This window comes from Kogia breviceps, unplaced genomic scaffold (genome assembly GCF_026419965.1).
Source record: "Kogia breviceps isolate mKogBre1 unplaced genomic scaffold, mKogBre1 haplotype 1 scaffold_239, whole genome shotgun sequence".
Lineage (NCBI taxonomy): Eukaryota > Metazoa > Chordata > Mammalia > Artiodactyla > Physeteridae > Kogia > Kogia breviceps.
Genome location: NW_026711678.1, coordinates 65377 through 80168, shown reverse-complemented (window position 1 = coordinate 80168; position 14792 = coordinate 65377). Strand labels below are relative to the sequence as shown.

General features: G+C 77.7%; 13 non-coding genes across 13 annotated transcripts; all 13 read left to right on the top strand.

Moving 5' to 3' along the window:
* The first annotated feature begins 357 nt into the window (after positions 1 to 357).
* LOC131749582 (5S ribosomal RNA) lies at positions 358 to 476 on the top strand. The gene has a single exon (XR_009333639.1). It is a non-coding gene; the product is annotated as a 5S ribosomal RNA (ribosomal RNA).
* A 1043-nt stretch (positions 477 to 1519) lies between these two features.
* LOC131749529 (5S ribosomal RNA) lies at positions 1520 to 1638 on the top strand. The gene has a single exon (XR_009333586.1). It is a non-coding gene; the product is annotated as a 5S ribosomal RNA (ribosomal RNA).
* Positions 1639 to 2667: 1029 nt separating this feature from the next.
* LOC131749581 (5S ribosomal RNA) lies at positions 2668 to 2786 on the top strand. Its single transcript, XR_009333638.1, has one exon. It is a non-coding gene; the product is annotated as a 5S ribosomal RNA (ribosomal RNA).
* A 1058-nt stretch (positions 2787 to 3844) lies between these two features.
* On the top strand, positions 3845 to 3963 carry LOC131749535 (5S ribosomal RNA). Its single transcript, XR_009333592.1, has one exon. It is a non-coding gene; the product is annotated as a 5S ribosomal RNA (ribosomal RNA).
* A 1029-nt stretch (positions 3964 to 4992) lies between these two features.
* Positions 4993 to 5111, top strand: LOC131749580 (5S ribosomal RNA). The gene has a single exon (XR_009333637.1). It is a non-coding gene; the product is annotated as a 5S ribosomal RNA (ribosomal RNA).
* A 1028-nt stretch (positions 5112 to 6139) lies between these two features.
* LOC131749579 (5S ribosomal RNA) lies at positions 6140 to 6258 on the top strand. The gene has a single exon (XR_009333636.1). It is a non-coding gene; the product is annotated as a 5S ribosomal RNA (ribosomal RNA).
* A 1043-nt stretch (positions 6259 to 7301) lies between these two features.
* LOC131749578 (5S ribosomal RNA) lies at positions 7302 to 7420 on the top strand. The gene has a single exon (XR_009333635.1). It is a non-coding gene; the product is annotated as a 5S ribosomal RNA (ribosomal RNA).
* A 1058-nt stretch (positions 7421 to 8478) lies between these two features.
* LOC131749534 (5S ribosomal RNA) lies at positions 8479 to 8597 on the top strand. Its single transcript, XR_009333591.1, has one exon. It is a non-coding gene; the product is annotated as a 5S ribosomal RNA (ribosomal RNA).
* Positions 8598 to 9633: 1036 nt separating this feature from the next.
* Positions 9634 to 9752, top strand: LOC131749576 (5S ribosomal RNA). The gene has a single exon (XR_009333633.1). It is a non-coding gene; the product is annotated as a 5S ribosomal RNA (ribosomal RNA).
* Positions 9753 to 10781: 1029 nt separating this feature from the next.
* Positions 10782 to 10900, top strand: LOC131749575 (5S ribosomal RNA). Its single transcript, XR_009333632.1, has one exon. It is a non-coding gene; the product is annotated as a 5S ribosomal RNA (ribosomal RNA).
* A 1028-nt stretch (positions 10901 to 11928) lies between these two features.
* On the top strand, positions 11929 to 12047 carry LOC131749574 (5S ribosomal RNA). The gene has a single exon (XR_009333631.1). It is a non-coding gene; the product is annotated as a 5S ribosomal RNA (ribosomal RNA).
* Positions 12048 to 13090: 1043 nt separating this feature from the next.
* On the top strand, positions 13091 to 13209 carry LOC131749573 (5S ribosomal RNA). The gene has a single exon (XR_009333630.1). It is a non-coding gene; the product is annotated as a 5S ribosomal RNA (ribosomal RNA).
* A 1054-nt stretch (positions 13210 to 14263) lies between these two features.
* LOC131749572 (5S ribosomal RNA) lies at positions 14264 to 14382 on the top strand. Its single transcript, XR_009333629.1, has one exon. It is a non-coding gene; the product is annotated as a 5S ribosomal RNA (ribosomal RNA).
* Positions 14383 to 14792: the final 410 nt, after the last annotated feature.

Below are 14792 nucleotides of genomic sequence, written 5' to 3'. Positions count from 1 at the left end.
CGGTGGGGCTGCGCCTAGCGCCGCGTGGGCGGGGCAGGGGGGTGGGGGTGGGGAATGCACAACGGACCGCCGGCCCCGGGCCCTGAAGCCTCCGGGGCCTCGTTCCTGGGGGCGACGTGCGGGATGGGGGGCGGGGCGCCAAGCGCCGAAGGGTTTGCTGGGTTCCCGCCCGGCCTGGGCCGGGAGGTCGCCCACACCCCACCCGGCCCTCCTCCACCCCGCGGTACCCGAGGCCTGCATCCCCCCGGCTGGGCGGGCGGCGGGTCCCTGCCGGGGCGGACGGGCCGTCGGGCTGTCGGGGAGGCGCCGGCGCCGGCGAAGCGGCTCCTCAAGAGGCAGCCCGCGGCCCTCGCCCCCGTCTACGGCCATACCACCCTGAACGCGCCCGATCTCGTCTGATCTCGGAAGCTAAGCAGGGTCGGGCCTGGTTAGTACTTGGATGGGAGACCGCCTGGGAATACCGGGTGCTGTAGGCTTTTTGCCTCCCGCCCCGCCTGCCTTCCCTTTTAGTAGCCCGCGGCCGAGGCCGCCTCCGCGCCACACCCCCACGCCCCCCGCACCCCTCGCCCAACCTCACCCCACCCCCCACCCCCCACCCCCCACCCCCTGCCTCCACCCCTTTCCCCGCGCCGCCCACCCCCGCCCGCACGTCCGGGCGCCTCTGCAGGCCCCGTCTCCTCCGGCCCCTCCCACCACAGCGCGCTCTGGAGGGGGCACTGCCCGCCCCCCTGGCCGGCCAGGCGGCCAGAAAGGCGGCCCCGGTGGCCGGCGGCTCACGTGACGCTCCGGGGGTGGCTGGCCCGGACCCAGACTGCGCCGCAGGCCCGCGGGCCGTCCGTGCGGCCCGCGAGCCGCTCGGCCCGCACTTGGCCGCCGCCAGCGGCGGCCAGCCGGCTCCGGCGCAGCCACCTGTCTGCCGGTGTGTCTGTGCACGGCTGCCTGCGGGACAAGCCCTCCCTCCGCCGTTGCGCCACGGCCGGGGGCGGGAGAGGCATCGGGGGCCAGGGCCGCCGCCCCCGCGCCTTGCCGGCCACCAGGGTCGGGGTCCCGTGCTCGGCGGCTGGCCGTGCTACGGCGCCAAGGGGCCTTGCCGACTCCACGGTGGCTCCCAGTGGCTTCGGGCCAACTGCTGTCGGGCCGGATGGATGGCCAGCCCGGGCTGCGGTGGGGCTGCGCCTAGCGCCGCGTGGGCGGGGCAGGGGGGTGGGGGTGGGGAATGCACAACGGACCGCCGGCCCCGGGCCCTGAAGCCTCCGGGGCCTCGTTCCTGGGGGCGACGTGCGGGATGGGGGGCGGGGCGCCAAGCGCCGAAGGGTTTGCTGGGTTCCCGCCCGGCCTGGGCCGGGAGGTCGCCCACACCCCACCCGGCCCTCCTCCACCCCGCGGTACCCGAGGCCTGCATCCCCCCGGCTGGGCGGGCGGCGGGGCCCTGCCGGGGCGGACGGGCCGTCGGGCTGTCGGGGAGGCGCCGGCGCCGGCGAAGCGGCTCCTCAAGAGGCAGCCCGCGGCCCTCGCCCCCGTCTACGGCCATACCACCCTGAACGCGCCCGATCTCGTCTGATCTCGGAAGGTAAGCAGCGTCGGGCCTGGTTAGTACTTGGATGGGAGACCGCCTGGGAATACCGGGTGCTGTAGGCTTTTTGCCTCCCGCCCCGCCTGCCTTCCCTTTTAGTAGCCCGCGGCCGAGGCCGCCTCCGCGCCACGCCCCCACGCCCCCCGCACCCCTCGCCCAACCCCACCCCACCCCCCACCCCCTGCCTCCACCCCTTTCCCCGCGCCGCCCACCCCCGCCCGCACGTCCGGGCGCCTCTGCAGGCCCCGTCTCCTCCGGCCCCTCCCACCACAGCGCGCTCTGGAGGGGCCACTGCCCGCCCCCCTGGCCGGCCAGGCGGCCAGAAAGGCGGCCCCGGTGGCCGGCGGCCCACGTGACGCTCCGGGGGTGGCTGGCCCGGACCCAGACTGCGCCGCAGGCCCGCGGGCCGTCCGTGCGGCCCGCGAGCCGCTCGGCCCGCACTTGGCCGCCGCCAGCGGCGGCCAGCCGGCTCCGGCGCAGCCACCTGTCTGCCGGTGTGTCTGTGCACGGCTGCCTGCGGGACAAGCCCTCCCTCCGCCGTTGCGCCACGGCCGGGGGCGGGAGAGGCATCGGGGGCCAGGGCCGCCGCCCCCGCGCCTTGCCGGCCACCAGGGTCGGGGTCCCGTGCTCGGCGGCTGGCCGTGCTACGGCGCCAAGGGGCCTTGCCGACTCCACGGTGGCTCCCAGTGGCTTCGGGCCAACTGCTGTCGGGCCGGATGGATGGCCAGCCCGGGCTGCGGTGGGGCTGCGCCTAGCGCCGCGTGGGCGGGGCAGGGGGGTGGGGGTGGGGAATGCACAACGGACCGCCGGCCCCGGGCCCTGAAGCCTCCGGGGCCTCGTTCCTGGGGGCGACGTGCGGGATGGGGGGCGGGGCGCCAAGCGCCGAAGGGTTTGCTGGGTTCCCGCCCGGCCTGGGCCGGGAGGTCGCCCACACCCCACCCGGCCCTCCTCCACCCCGCGGTACCCGAGGCCTGCATCCCCCCGGCTGGGCGGGCGGCGGGGCCCTGCCGGGGCGGACGGGCCGTCGGGCTGTCGGGGAGGCGCCGGCGCCGGCGAAGCGGCTCCTCAAGAGGCAGCCCGCGGCCCTCGCCCCCGTCTACGGCCATACCACCCTGAACGCGCCCGATCTCGTCTGATCTCGGAAGCTAAGCAGGGTCGGGCCTGGTTAGTACTTGGATGGGAGACCGCCTGGGAATACCGGGTGCTGTAGGCTTTTTGCCTCCCGCCCCGCCTGCCTTCCCTTTTAGTAGCCCGCGGCCGAGGCCGCCTCCGCGCCACGCCCCCACGCCCCCCGCACCCCTCGACCAACCCCACCCCCCACCCCCACCCCCCACCTCCCACCCCCTACCCCCCACCCCCTGCCTCCACCCCTTTCCCCGCGCCGCCCACCCCCGCCCGCACGTCCGGGCGCCTCTGCAGGCCCCGTCTCCTCCGGCCCCTCCCACCACAGCGCGCTCTGGAGGGGGCACTGCCCGCCCCCCTGGCCGGCCAGGCGGCCAGAAAGGCGGCCCCGGTGGCCGGCGGCCCACGTGACGCTCCGGGGGTGGCTGGCCCGGACCCAGACTGCGCCGCAGGCCCGCGGGCCGTCCGTGCGGCCCGCGAGCCGCTCGGCCCGCACTTGGCCGCCGCCACCGGCGGCCAGCCGGCTCCGGCGCAGCCACCTGTCTGCCGGTGTGTCTGTGCACGGCTGCCTGCGGGACAAGCCCCCCCTCCGCCGTTGCGCCACGGCCGGGGGCGGGAGAGGCATCGGGGGCCAGGGCCGCCGCCCCCGCGCCTTGCCGGCCACCAGGGTCGGGGTCCCGTGCTCGGCGGCTGGCCGTGCTACGGCGCCAAGGGGCCTTGCCGACTCCACGGTGGCTCCCAGTGGCTTCGGGCCAACTGCTGTCGGGCCTTATGGATGGCCAGCCCGGGCTGCGGTGGGGCTGCGCCTAGCGCCGCGTGGGCGGGGCAGGGGGTTGGGGGTGGGGAATGCACAACAGACCGCCGGCGCCGGGCCCTGAAGCCTCCGGGGCCTCGTTCCTGGGGGCGACGTGCGGGATGGGGGGCGGGGCGCCAAGCGCCGAAGGGTTTGCTGGGTTCCCGCCCGGCCTGGGCCGGGAGGTCGCCCACACCCCACCCGGCCCTTCTCCACCCCGCGGTACCCGAGGCCTGCATCCCCCCGGCTGGGCGGGCGGCGGGGCCCTGCCGGGGCGGACGGGCCGTCGGGCTGTCGGGGAGGCGCCGGCGCCGGCGAAGCGGCTCCTCAAGAGGGAGCCCGCGGCCCTCGCCCCCGTCTACGGCCATACCACCCTGAAGGCGCCCGATTTCGTTTGATCTCGGAAGCTAAGCACGGTCGGGCCTGGTTAGTACTTGGATGGGAGACCGCCTGGGAATACCGGGTGCTGTAGGCTTTTTGCCTCCCGCCCCGCCTGCCTTCCCTTTTAGTAGCCCGCGGCCGAGGCCGCCTCCGCGCCACGCCCCCACGCCCCCCGCACCCCTCGCCCAACCCCACCCCACCCCCCACCCCCTGCCTCCACCCCTTTCCCCGCGCCGCCCACCCCCGCCCGCACGTCCGGGCGCCTCTGCAGGCCCCGTCTCCTCCGGCCCCTCCCACCACAGCGCGCTCTGGAGGGGGCACTGCCCGCCCCCCTGGCCGGCCAGGCGGCCAGAAAGGCGGCCCCGGTGGCCGGCGGCCCACGTGACGCTCCGGGGGTGGCTGGCCCGGACCCAGACTGCGCCGCAGGCCCGCGGGCCGTCCGTGCGGCCCGCGAGCCGCTCGGCCCGCACTTGGCCGCCGCCAGCGGCGGCCAGCCGGCTCCGGCGCAGCCACCTGTCTGCCGGTGTGTCTGTGCACGGCTGCCTGCGGGACAAGCTCTCCCTCCGCCGTTGCGCCACGGCCGGGGGCGGGAGAGGCATCGGGGGCCAGGGCCGCCGCCCCCGCGCCTTGCCGGCCACCAGGGTCGGGGTCCCGTGCTCGGCGGCTGGCCGTGCTACGGCGCCAAGGGGCCTTGCCGACTCCACGGTGGCTCCCAGTGGCTTCGGGCCAACTGCTGTCGGGCCGGATGGATGGCCAGCCCGGGCTGCGGTGGGGCTGCGCCTAGCGCCGCGTGGGCGGGGCAGGGGGGTGGGGGTGGGGAATGCACAACGGACCGCCGGCCCCGGGCCCTGAAGCCTCCGGGGCCTCGTTCCTGGGGGCGACGTGCGGGATGGGGGGCGGGGCGCCAAGCGCCGAAGGGTTTGCTGGGTTCCCGCCCGGCCTGGGCCGGGAGGTCGCCCACACCCCACCCGGCCCTCCTCCACCCCGCGGTACCCGAGGCCTGCATCCCCCCGGCTGGGCGGGCGGCGGGGCCCTGCCGGGGCGGACGGGCCGTCGGGCTGTCGGGGAGGCGCCGGCGCCGGCGAAGCGGCTCCTCAAGAGGCAGCCCGCGGCCCTCGCCCCCGTCTACGGCCATACCACCCTGAACGCGCCCGATCTCGTCTGATCTCGGAAGCTAAGCAGGGTCGGGCCTGGTTAGTACTTGGATGGGAGACCGCCTGGGAATACCGGGTGCTGTAGGCTTTTTGCCTCCCGCCCCGCCTGCCTTCCCTTTTAGTAGCCCGCGGCCGAGGCCGCCTCCGCGCCACGCCCCCACGCCCCCCGCACCCCTCGCCCAACCCCACCCCACCCCCCACCCCCTGCCTCCACCCCTTTCCCCGCGCCGCCCACCCCCGCCCGCACGTCCGGGCGCCTCTGCAGGCCCCGTCTCCTCCGGCCCCTCCCACCACAGCGCGCTCTGGAGGGGGCACTGCCCGCCCCCCTGGCCGGCCAGGCGGCCAGAAAGGCGGCCCCGGTGGCCGGCGGCCCACGTGACGCTCCGGGGGTGGCTGGCCCGGACCCAGACTGCGCCGCAGGCCCGCGGGCCGTCCGTGCGGCCCGCGAGCCGCTCGGCCCGCACTTGGCCGCCGCCAGCGGCGGCCAGCCGGCTCCGGCGCAGCCACCTGTCTGCCGGTGTGTCTGTGCACGGCTGCCTGCGGGACAAGCCCTCCCTCCGCCGTTGCGCCACGGCCGGGGGCGGGAGAGGCATCGGGGGCCAGGGCCGCCGCCCCCGCGCCTTGCCGGCCACCAGGGTCGGGGTCCCGTGCTCGGCGGCTGGCCGTGCTACGGCGCCAAGGGGCCTTGCCGACTCCACGGTGGCTCCCAGTGGCTTCGGGCCAACTGCTGTCGGGCCGGATGGATGGCCAGCCCGGGCTGCGGTGGGGCTGCGCCTAGCGCCGCGTGGGCGGGGCAGGGGGGTGGGGGTGGGGAATGCACAACGGACCGCCGGCCCCGGGCCCTGAAGCCTCCGGGGCCTCGTTCCTGGGGGCGACGTGCGGGATGGGGGGCGGGGCGCCAAGCGCCGAAGGGTTTGCTGGGTTCCCGCCCGGCCTGGGCCGGGAGGTCGCCCACACCCCACCCGGCCCTCCTCCACCCCGCGGTACCCGAGGCCTGCATCCCCCCGGCTGGGCGGGCGGCGGGGCCCTGCGGGGCGGACGGGCCGTCGGGCTGTCGGGGAGGCGCCGGCGCCGGCGAAGCGGCTCCTCAAGAGGCAGCCCGCGGCCCTCGCCCCCGTCTACGGCCATACCACCCTGAACGCGCCCGATCTCGTCTGATCTCGGAAGCTAAGCAGGGTCGGGCCTGGTTAGTACTTGGATGGGAGACCGCCTGGGAATACCGGGTGCTGTAGGCTTTTTGCCTCCCGCCCCGCCTGCCTTCCCTTTTAGTAGCCCGCGGCCGAGGCCGCCTCCGCGCCACGCCCCCACGCCCCCAGCACCCCTCGCCCAACCCCAACCCACCCCCCACCCCCCACCCCCCACCCCCTGCCTCCACCCCTTTCCCCGCGCCGCCCACCCCCGCCCGCACGTCCGGGCGCCTCTGCAGGCCCCGTCTCCTCCGGCCCCTCCCACCACAGCGCGCTCTGGAGGGGGCACTGCCCGCCCCCCTGGCCGGCCAGGCGGCCAGAAAGGCGGCCCCGGTGGCCGGCGGCCCACGTGACGCTCCGGGGGTGGCTGGCCCGGACCCAGACTGCGCCGCAGGCCCGCGGGCCGTCCGTGCGGCCCGCGAGCCGCTCGGCCCGCACTTGGCCGCCGCCAGCGGCGGCCAGCCGGCTCCGGCGCAGCCACCTGTCTGCCGGTGTGTCTGTGCACGGCTGCCTGCGGGACAAGCCCTCCCTCCGCCGTTGCGCCACGGCCGGGGGCGGGAGAGGCATCGGGGGCCAGGGCCGCCGCCCCCGCGCCTTGCCGGCCACCAGGGTCGGGGTCCCGTGCTCGGCGGCTGGCCGTGCTACGGCGCCAAGGGGCCTTGCCGACTCCACGGTGGCTCCCAGTGGCTTCGGGCCAACTGCTGTCGGGCCGGATGGATGGCCAGCCCGGGCTGCGGTGGGGCTGCGCCTAGCGCCGCGTGGGCGGGGCAGGGGGGTGGGGGTGGGGAATGCACAACGGACCGCCGGCCCCGGGCCCTGAAGCCTCCGGGGCCTCGTTCCTGGGGGCGACGTGCGGGATGGGGGGCGGGGCGCCAAGCGCCGAAGGGTTTGCTGGGTTCCCGCCCGGCCTGGGCCGGGAGGTCGCCCACACCCCACCCGGCCCTCCTCCACCCCGCGGTACCCGAGGCCTGCATCCCCCCGGCTGGGCGGGCGGCGGGGCCCTGCCGGGGCGGACGGGCCGTCGGGCTGTCGGGGAGGCGCCGGCGCCGGCGAAGCGGCTCCTCAAGAGGCAGCCCGCGGCCCTCGCCCCCGTCTACGGCCATACCACCCTGAACGCGCCCGATCTCGTCTGATCTCGGAAGCTAAGCAGGGTCGGGCCTGGTTAGTACTTGGATGGGAGACCGCCTGGGAATACCGGGTGCTGTAGGCTTTTTGCCTCCCGCCCCGCCTGCCTTCCCTTTTAGTAGCCCGCGGCCGAGGCCGCCTCCGCGCCACGCCCCCACGCCCCCCGCACCCCTCGACCAACCCCACCCCCCACCCCCACCCCCCACCTCCCACCCCCCACCCCCCACCCCCTGCCTCCACCCCTTTCCCCGCGCCGCCCACCCCCGCCCGCACGTCCGGGCGCCTCTGCAGGCCCCGTCTCCTCCGGCCCCTCCCACCACAGCGCGCTCTGGAGGGGGCACTGCCCGCCCCCCTGGCCGGCCAGGCGGCCAGAAAGGCGGCCCCGGTTGCCGGCGGCCCACGTGACGCTCCGGGGGTGGCTGGCCCGGACCCAGACTGCGCCGCAGGCCCGCGGGCCGTCCGTGCGGCCCGCGAGCCGCTCGGCCCGCACTTGGCCGCCGCCACCGGCGGCCAGCCGGCTCCGGCGCAGCCACCTGTCTGCCGGTGTGTCTGTGCACGGCTGCCTGCGGGACAAGCCCCCCCTCCGCCGTTGCGCCACGGCCGGGGGCGGGAGAGGCATCGGGGGCCAGGGCCGCCGCCCCCGCGCCTTGCCGGCCACCAGGGTCGGGGTCCCGTGCTCGGCGGCTGGCCGTGCTACGGCGCCAAGGGGCCTTGCCGACTCCACGGTGGCTCCCAGTGGCTTCGGGCCAACTGCTGTCGGGCCTTATGGATGGCCAGCCCGGGCTGCGGTGGGGCTGCGCCTAGCGCCGCGTGGGCGGGGCAGGGGGGTGGGGGTGGGGAATGCACAACAGACCGCCGGCCCCGGGCCCTGAAGCCTCCGGGGCCTCGTTCCTGGGGGCGACGTGCGGGATGGGGGGCGGGGCGCCAAGCGCCGAAGGGTTTGCTGGGTTCCCGCCCGGCCTGGGCCGGGAGGTCGCCCACACCCCACCCGGCCCTTCTCCACCCCGCGGTACCCGAGGCCTGCATCCCCCCGGCTGGGCGGGCGGCGGGGCCCTGCCGGGGCGGACGGGCCGTCGGGCTGTCGGGGAGGCGCCGGCGCCGGCGAAGCGGCTCCTCAAGAGGGAGCCCGCGGCCCTCGCCCCCGTCTACGGCCATACCACCCTGAAGGCGCCCGATTTCGTTTGATCTCGGAAGCTAAGCACGGTCGGGCCTGGTTAGTACTTGGATGGGAGACCGCCTGGGAATACCGGGTGCTGTAGGCTTTTTGCCTCCCGCCCCGCCTGCCTTCCCTTTTAGTAGCCCGCGGCCGAGGCCGCCTCCGCGCCACGCCCCCACGCCCCCGGCACCCCTCGCCCAACCCCACCCCACCCCCCACCCCCCACCCCCTGCCTCCACCCCTTTCCCCGCGCCGCCCACCCCCGCCCGCACGTCCGGGCGCCTCTGCAGGCCCCGTCTCCTCCGGCCCCTCCCACCACAGCGCGCTCTGGAGGGGGCACTGCCCGCCCCCCTGGCCGGCCAGGCGGCCAGAAAGGCGGCCCCGGTGGCCGGCGGCCCACGTGACGCTCCGGGGGTGGCTGGCCCGGACCCAGACTGCGCCGCAGGCCCGCGGGCCTTCCGTGCGGCCCGCGAGCCGCTCGGCCCGCACTTGGCCGCCGCCAGCGGCGGCCAGCCGGCTCCGGCGCAGCCACCTGTCTGCCGGTGTGTCTGTGCACGGCTGCCTGCGGGACAAGCCCTCCCTCCGCCGTTGCGCCACGGCCGGGGGCGGGAGAGGCATCGGGGGCCAGGGCCGCCGCCCCCGCGCCTTGCCGGCCACCAGGGTCGGGGTCCCGTGCTCGGCGGCTGGCCGTGCTACGGCGCCAAGGGGCCTTGCCGACTCCACGGTGGCTCCCAGTGGCTTCGGGCCAACTGCTGTCGGGCCGGATGGATGGCCAGCCCGGGCTGCGGTGGGGCTGCGCCTAGCGCCGCGTGGGCGGGGCAGGGGGGTGGGGGTGGGGAATGCACAACGGACCGCCGGCCCCGGGCCCTGAAGCCTCCGGGGCCTCGTTCCTGGGGGCGACGTGCGGGATGGGGGGCGGGGCGCCAAGCGCCGAAGGGTTTGCTGGGTTCCCGCCCGGCCTGGGCCGGGAGGTCGCCCACACCCCACCCGGCCCTCCTCCACCCCGCGGTACCCGAGGCCTGCATCCCCCCGGCTGGGCGGGCGGCGGGGCCCTGCCGGGGCGGACGGGCCGTCGGGCTGTCGGGGAGGCGCCGGCGCCGGCGAAGCGGCTCCTCAAGAGGCAGCCCGCGGCCCTCGCCCCCGTCTACGGCCATACCACCCTGAACGCGCCCGATCTCGTCTGATCTCGGAAGCTAAGCAGGGTCGGGCCTGGTTAGTACTTGGATGGGAGACCGCCTGGGAATACCGGGTGCTGTAGGCTTTTTGCCTCCCGCCCCGCCTGCCTTCCCTTTTAGTAGCCCGCGGCCGAGGCCGCCTCCGCGCCACGCCCCCACGCCCCCCGCACCCCTCGCCCAACCCCACCCCACCCCCCACCCCCTGCCTCCACCCCTTTCCCCGCGCCGCCCACCCCCGCCCGCACGTCCGGGCGCCTCTGCAGGCCCCGTCTCCTCCGGCCCCTCCCACCACAGCGCGCTCTGGAGGGGGCACTGCCCGCCCCCCTGGCCGGCCAGGCGGCCAGAAAGGCGGCCCCGGTGGCCGGCGGCCCACGTGACGCTCCGGGGGTGGCTGGCCCGGACCCAGACTGCGCCGCAGGCCCGCGGGCCGTCCGTGCGGCCCGCGAGCCGCTCGGCCCGCACTTGGCCGCCGCCAGCGGCGGCCAGCCGGCTCCGGCGCAGCCACCTGTCTGCCGGTGTGTCTGTGCACGGCTGCCTGCGGGACAAGCTCTCCCTCCGCCGTTGCGCCACGGCCGGGGGCGGGAGAGGCATCGGGGGCCAGGGCCGCCGCCCCCGCGCCTTGCCGGCCACCAGGGTCGGGGTCCCGTGCTCGGCGGCTGGCCGTGCTACGGCGCCAAGGGGCCTTGCCGACTCCACGGTGGCTCCCAGTGGCTTCGGGCCAACTGCTGTCGGGCCGGATGGATGGCCAGCCCGGGCTGCGGTGGGGCTGCGCCTAGCGCTGCGTGGGCGGGGCAGGGGGGTGGGGGTGGGGAATGCACAACGGACCGCCGGCCCCGGGCCCTGAAGCCTCCGGGGCCTCGTTCCTGGGGGCGACGTGCGGGATGGGGGGCGGGGCGCCAAGCGCCGAAGGGTTTGCTGGGTTCCCGCCCGGCCTGGGCCGGGAGGTCGCCCACACCCCACCCGGCCCTCCTCCACCCCGCGGTACCCGAGGCCTGCATCCCCCCGGCTGGGCGGGCGGCGGGGCCCTGCCGGGGCGGACGGGCCGTCGGGCTGTCGGGGAGGCGCCGGCGCCGGCGAAGCGGCTCCTCAAGAGGCAGCCCGCGGCCCTCGCCCCCGTCTACGGCCATACCACCCTGAACGCGCCCGATCTCGTCTGATCTCGGAAGCTAAGCAGGGTCGGGCCTGGTTAGTACTTGGATGGGAGACCGCCTGGGAATACCGGGTGCTGTAGGCTTTTTGCCTCCCGCCCCGCCTGCCTTCCCTTTTAGTAGCCCGCGGCCGAGGCCGCCTCCGCGCCACGCCCCCACGCCCCCCGCACCCCTCGCCCAACCCCACCCCACCCCCCACCCCCTGCCTCCACCCCTTTCCCCGCGCCGCCCACCCCCGCCCGCACGTCCGGGCGCCTCTGCAGGCCCCGTCTCCTCCGGCCCCTCCCACCACAGCGCGCTCTGGAGGGGGCACTGCCCGCCCCCCTGGCCGGCCAGGCGGCCAGAAAGGCGGCCCCGGTGGCCGGCGGCCCACGTGACGCTCCGGGGGTGGCTGGCCCGGACCCAGACTGCGCCGCAGGCCCGCGGGCCGTCCGTGCGGCCCGCGAGCCGCTCGGCCCGCACTTGGCCGCCGCCAGCGGCGGCCAGCCGGCTCCGGCGCAGCCACCTGTCTGCCGGTGTGTCTGTGCACGGCTGCCTGCGGGACAAGCCCTCCCTCCGCCGTTGCGCCACGGCCGGGGGCGGGAGAGGCATCGGGGGCCAGGGCCGCCGCCCCCGCGCCTTGCCGGCCACCAGGGTCGGGGTCCCGTGCTCGGCGGCTGGCCGTGCTACGGCGCCAAGGGGCCTTGCCGACTCCACGGTGGCTCCCAGTGGCTTCGGGCCAACTGCTGTCGGGCCGGATGGATGGCCAGCCCGGGCTGCGGTGGGGCTGCGCCTAGCGCCGCGTGGGCGGGGCAGGGGGGTGGGGGTGGGGAATGCACAACGGACCGCCGGCCCCGGGCCCTGAAGCCTCCGGGGCCTCGTTCCTGGGGGCGACGTGCGGGATGGGGGGCGGGGCGCCAAGCGCCGAAGGGTTTGCTGGGTTCCCGCCCGGCCTGGGCCGGGAGGTCGCCCACACCCCACCCGGCCCTCCTCCACCCCGCGGTACCCGAGGCCTGCATCCCCCCGGCTGGGCGGGCGGCGGGGCCCTGCGGGGCGGACGGGCCGTCGGGCTGTCGGGGAGGCGCCGGCGCCGGCGAAGCGGCTCCTCAAGAGGCAGCCCGCGGCCCTCGCCCCCGTCTACGGCCATACCACCCTGAACGCGCCCGATCTCGTCTGATCTCGGAAGCTAAGCAGGGTCGGGCCTGGTTAGTACTTGGATGGGAGACCGCCTGGGAATACCGGGTGCTGTAGGCTTTTTGCCTCCCGCCCCGCCTGCCTTCCCTTTTAGTAGCCCGCGGCCGAGGCCGCCTCCGCGCCACGCCCCCACGCCCCCCGCACCCCTCGCCCAACCCCACCCCACCCCCCACCCCCCACCCCCCACCCCCTGCCTCCACCCCTTTCCCCGCGCCGCCCACCCCCGCCCGCACGTCCGGGCGCCTCTGCAGGCCCCGTCTCCTCCGGCCCCTCCCACCACAGCGCGCTCTGGAGGGGGCACTGCCCGCCCCCCTGGCCGGCCAGGCGGCCAGAAAGGCGGCCCCGGTGGCCGGCGGCCCACGTGACGCTCCGGGGGTGGCTGGCCCGGACCCAGACTGCGCCGCAGGCCCGCGGGCCGTCCGTGCGGCCCGCGAGCCGCTCGGCCCGCACTTGGCCGCCGCCAGCGGCGGCCAGCCGGCTCCGGCGCAGCCACCTGTCTGCCGGTGTGTCTGTGCACGGCTGCCTGCGGGACAAGCCCTCCCTCCGCCGTTGCGCCACGGCCGGGGGCGGGAGAGGCATCGGGGGCCAGGGCCGCCGCCCCCGCGCCTTGCCGGCCACCAGGGTCGGGGTCCCGTGCTCGGCGGCTGGCCGTGCTACGGCGCCAAGGGGCCTTGCCGACTCCACGGTGGCTCCCAGTGGCTTCGGGCCAACTGCTGTCGGGCCGGATGGATGGCCAGCCCGGGCTGCGGTGGGGCTGCGCCTAGCGCCGCGTGGGCGGGGCAGGGGGGTGGGGGTGGGGAATGCACAACGGACCGCCGGCCCCGGGCCCTGACGCCTCCGGGGCCTCGTTCCTGGGGGCGACGTGCGGGATGGGGGGCGGGGCGCCAAGCGCCGAAGGGTTTGCTGGGTTCCCGCCCGGCCTGGGCCGGGAGGTCGCCCACACCCCACCCGCCCCTCCTCCACCCCGCGGTACCCGAGGCCTGCATCCCCCCGGCTGGGCGGGCGGCGGGGCCCTGCCGGGGCGGACGGGCCGTCGGGCTGTCGGGGAGGCGCCGGCGCCGGCGAAGCGGCTCCTCAAGAGGCAGCCCGCGGCCCTCGCCCCCGTCTACGGCCATACCACCCTGAACGCGCCCGATCTCGTCTGATCTCGGAAGCTAAGCAGGGTCGGGCCTGGTTAGTACTTGGATGGGAGACCGCCTGGGAATACCGGGTGCTGTAGGCTTTTTGCCTCCCGCCCCGCCTGCCTTCCCTTTTAGTAGCCCGCGGCCGAGGCCGCCTCCGCGCCAAGCCCCCACGCCCCCCGCACCCCTCGCCCAACCCCACCCCACCCCACCCCCCACCCCCCACCCCCCACCCCCTGCCTCCACCCCTTTCCCCGCGCCGCCCACCCCCGCCCGCACGTCCGGGCGCCTCTGCAGGCCCCGTCTCCTCCGGCCCCTCCCACCACAGCGCGCTCTGGAGGGGGCACTGCCCGCCCCCCTGGCCGGCCAGGCGGCCAGAAAGGCGGCCCCGGTGGCCGGCGGCCCACGTGACGCTCCGGGGGTGGCTGGCCCGGACCCAGACTGCGCCGCAGGCCCGCGGGCCGTCCGTGCGGCCCGCGAGCCGCTCGGCCCGCACTTGGCCGCCGCCAGCGGCGGCCAGCCGGCTCCGGCGCAGCCACCTGTCTGCCGGTGTGTCTGTGCACGGCTGCCTGCGGGACAAGCCCTCCCTCCGCCGTTGCGCCACGGCCGGGGGCGGGAGAGGCATCGGGGGCCAGGGCCGCCGCCCCCGCGCCTTGCCGGCCACCAGGGTCGGGGTCCCGTGCTCGGCGGCTGGCCGTGCTACGGCGCCAAGGGGCCTTGCCGACTCCACGGTGGCTCCCAGTGGCTTCGGGCCAACTGCTGTCGGGCCGGATGGATGGCCAGCCCGGGCTGCGGTGGGGCTGCGCCTAGCGCCGCGTGGGCGGGGCAGGGGGGTGGGGGTGGGGGTGGGGAATGCACAACGGACCGCCGGCCCCGGGCCCTGAAGCCTCCGGGGCCTCGTTCCTGGGGGCGACGTGCGGGATGGGGGGCGGGGCGCCAAGCGCCGAAGGGTTTGCTGGGTTCCCGCCCGGCCTGGGCCGGGAGGTCGCCCACACCCCACCCGCCCCTCCTCCACCCCGCGGTACCCGAGGCCTGCATCCCCCCGGCTGGGCGGGCGGCGGGGCCCTGCCGGGGCGGACGGGCCGTCGGGCTGTCGGGGAGGCGCCGGCGCCGGCGAAGCGGCTCCTCAAGAGGCAGCCCGCGGCCCTCGCCCCCGTCTACGGCCATACCACCCTGAACGCGCCCGATCTCGTCTGATCTCGGAAGCTAAGCAGGGTCGGGCCTGGTTAGTACTTGGATGGGAGACCGCCTGGGAATACCGGGTGCTGTAGGCTTTTTGCCTCCCGCCCCGCCTGCCTTCCCTTTTAGTAGCCCGCGGCTGAGGCCGCCTCCGCGCCACGCCCCCACGCCCCCCGCACCCCTCGCCCAACCCCACCCCACCCCCCACCCCCCACCCCCCACCCCCTGCCTCCACCCCTTTCCCCGCGCCGCCCACCCCCGCCCGCACGTCCGGGCGCCTCTGCAGGCCCCGTCTCCTCCGGCCCCTCCCACCACAGCGCGCTCTGGAGGGGGCACTGCCCGCCCCCCTGGCCGGCCAGGCGGCCAGAAAGGCGGCCCCGGTGGCCGGCGGCCCACGTGACGCTCCGGGGGTGGCTGGCCCGGACCCAGACTGCGCCGCAGGCCCGCGGGCCGTCCGTGCGGCCCGCGAGCCGCTCGGCCCGCACTTGGCCGCCGCCAGCGGCGG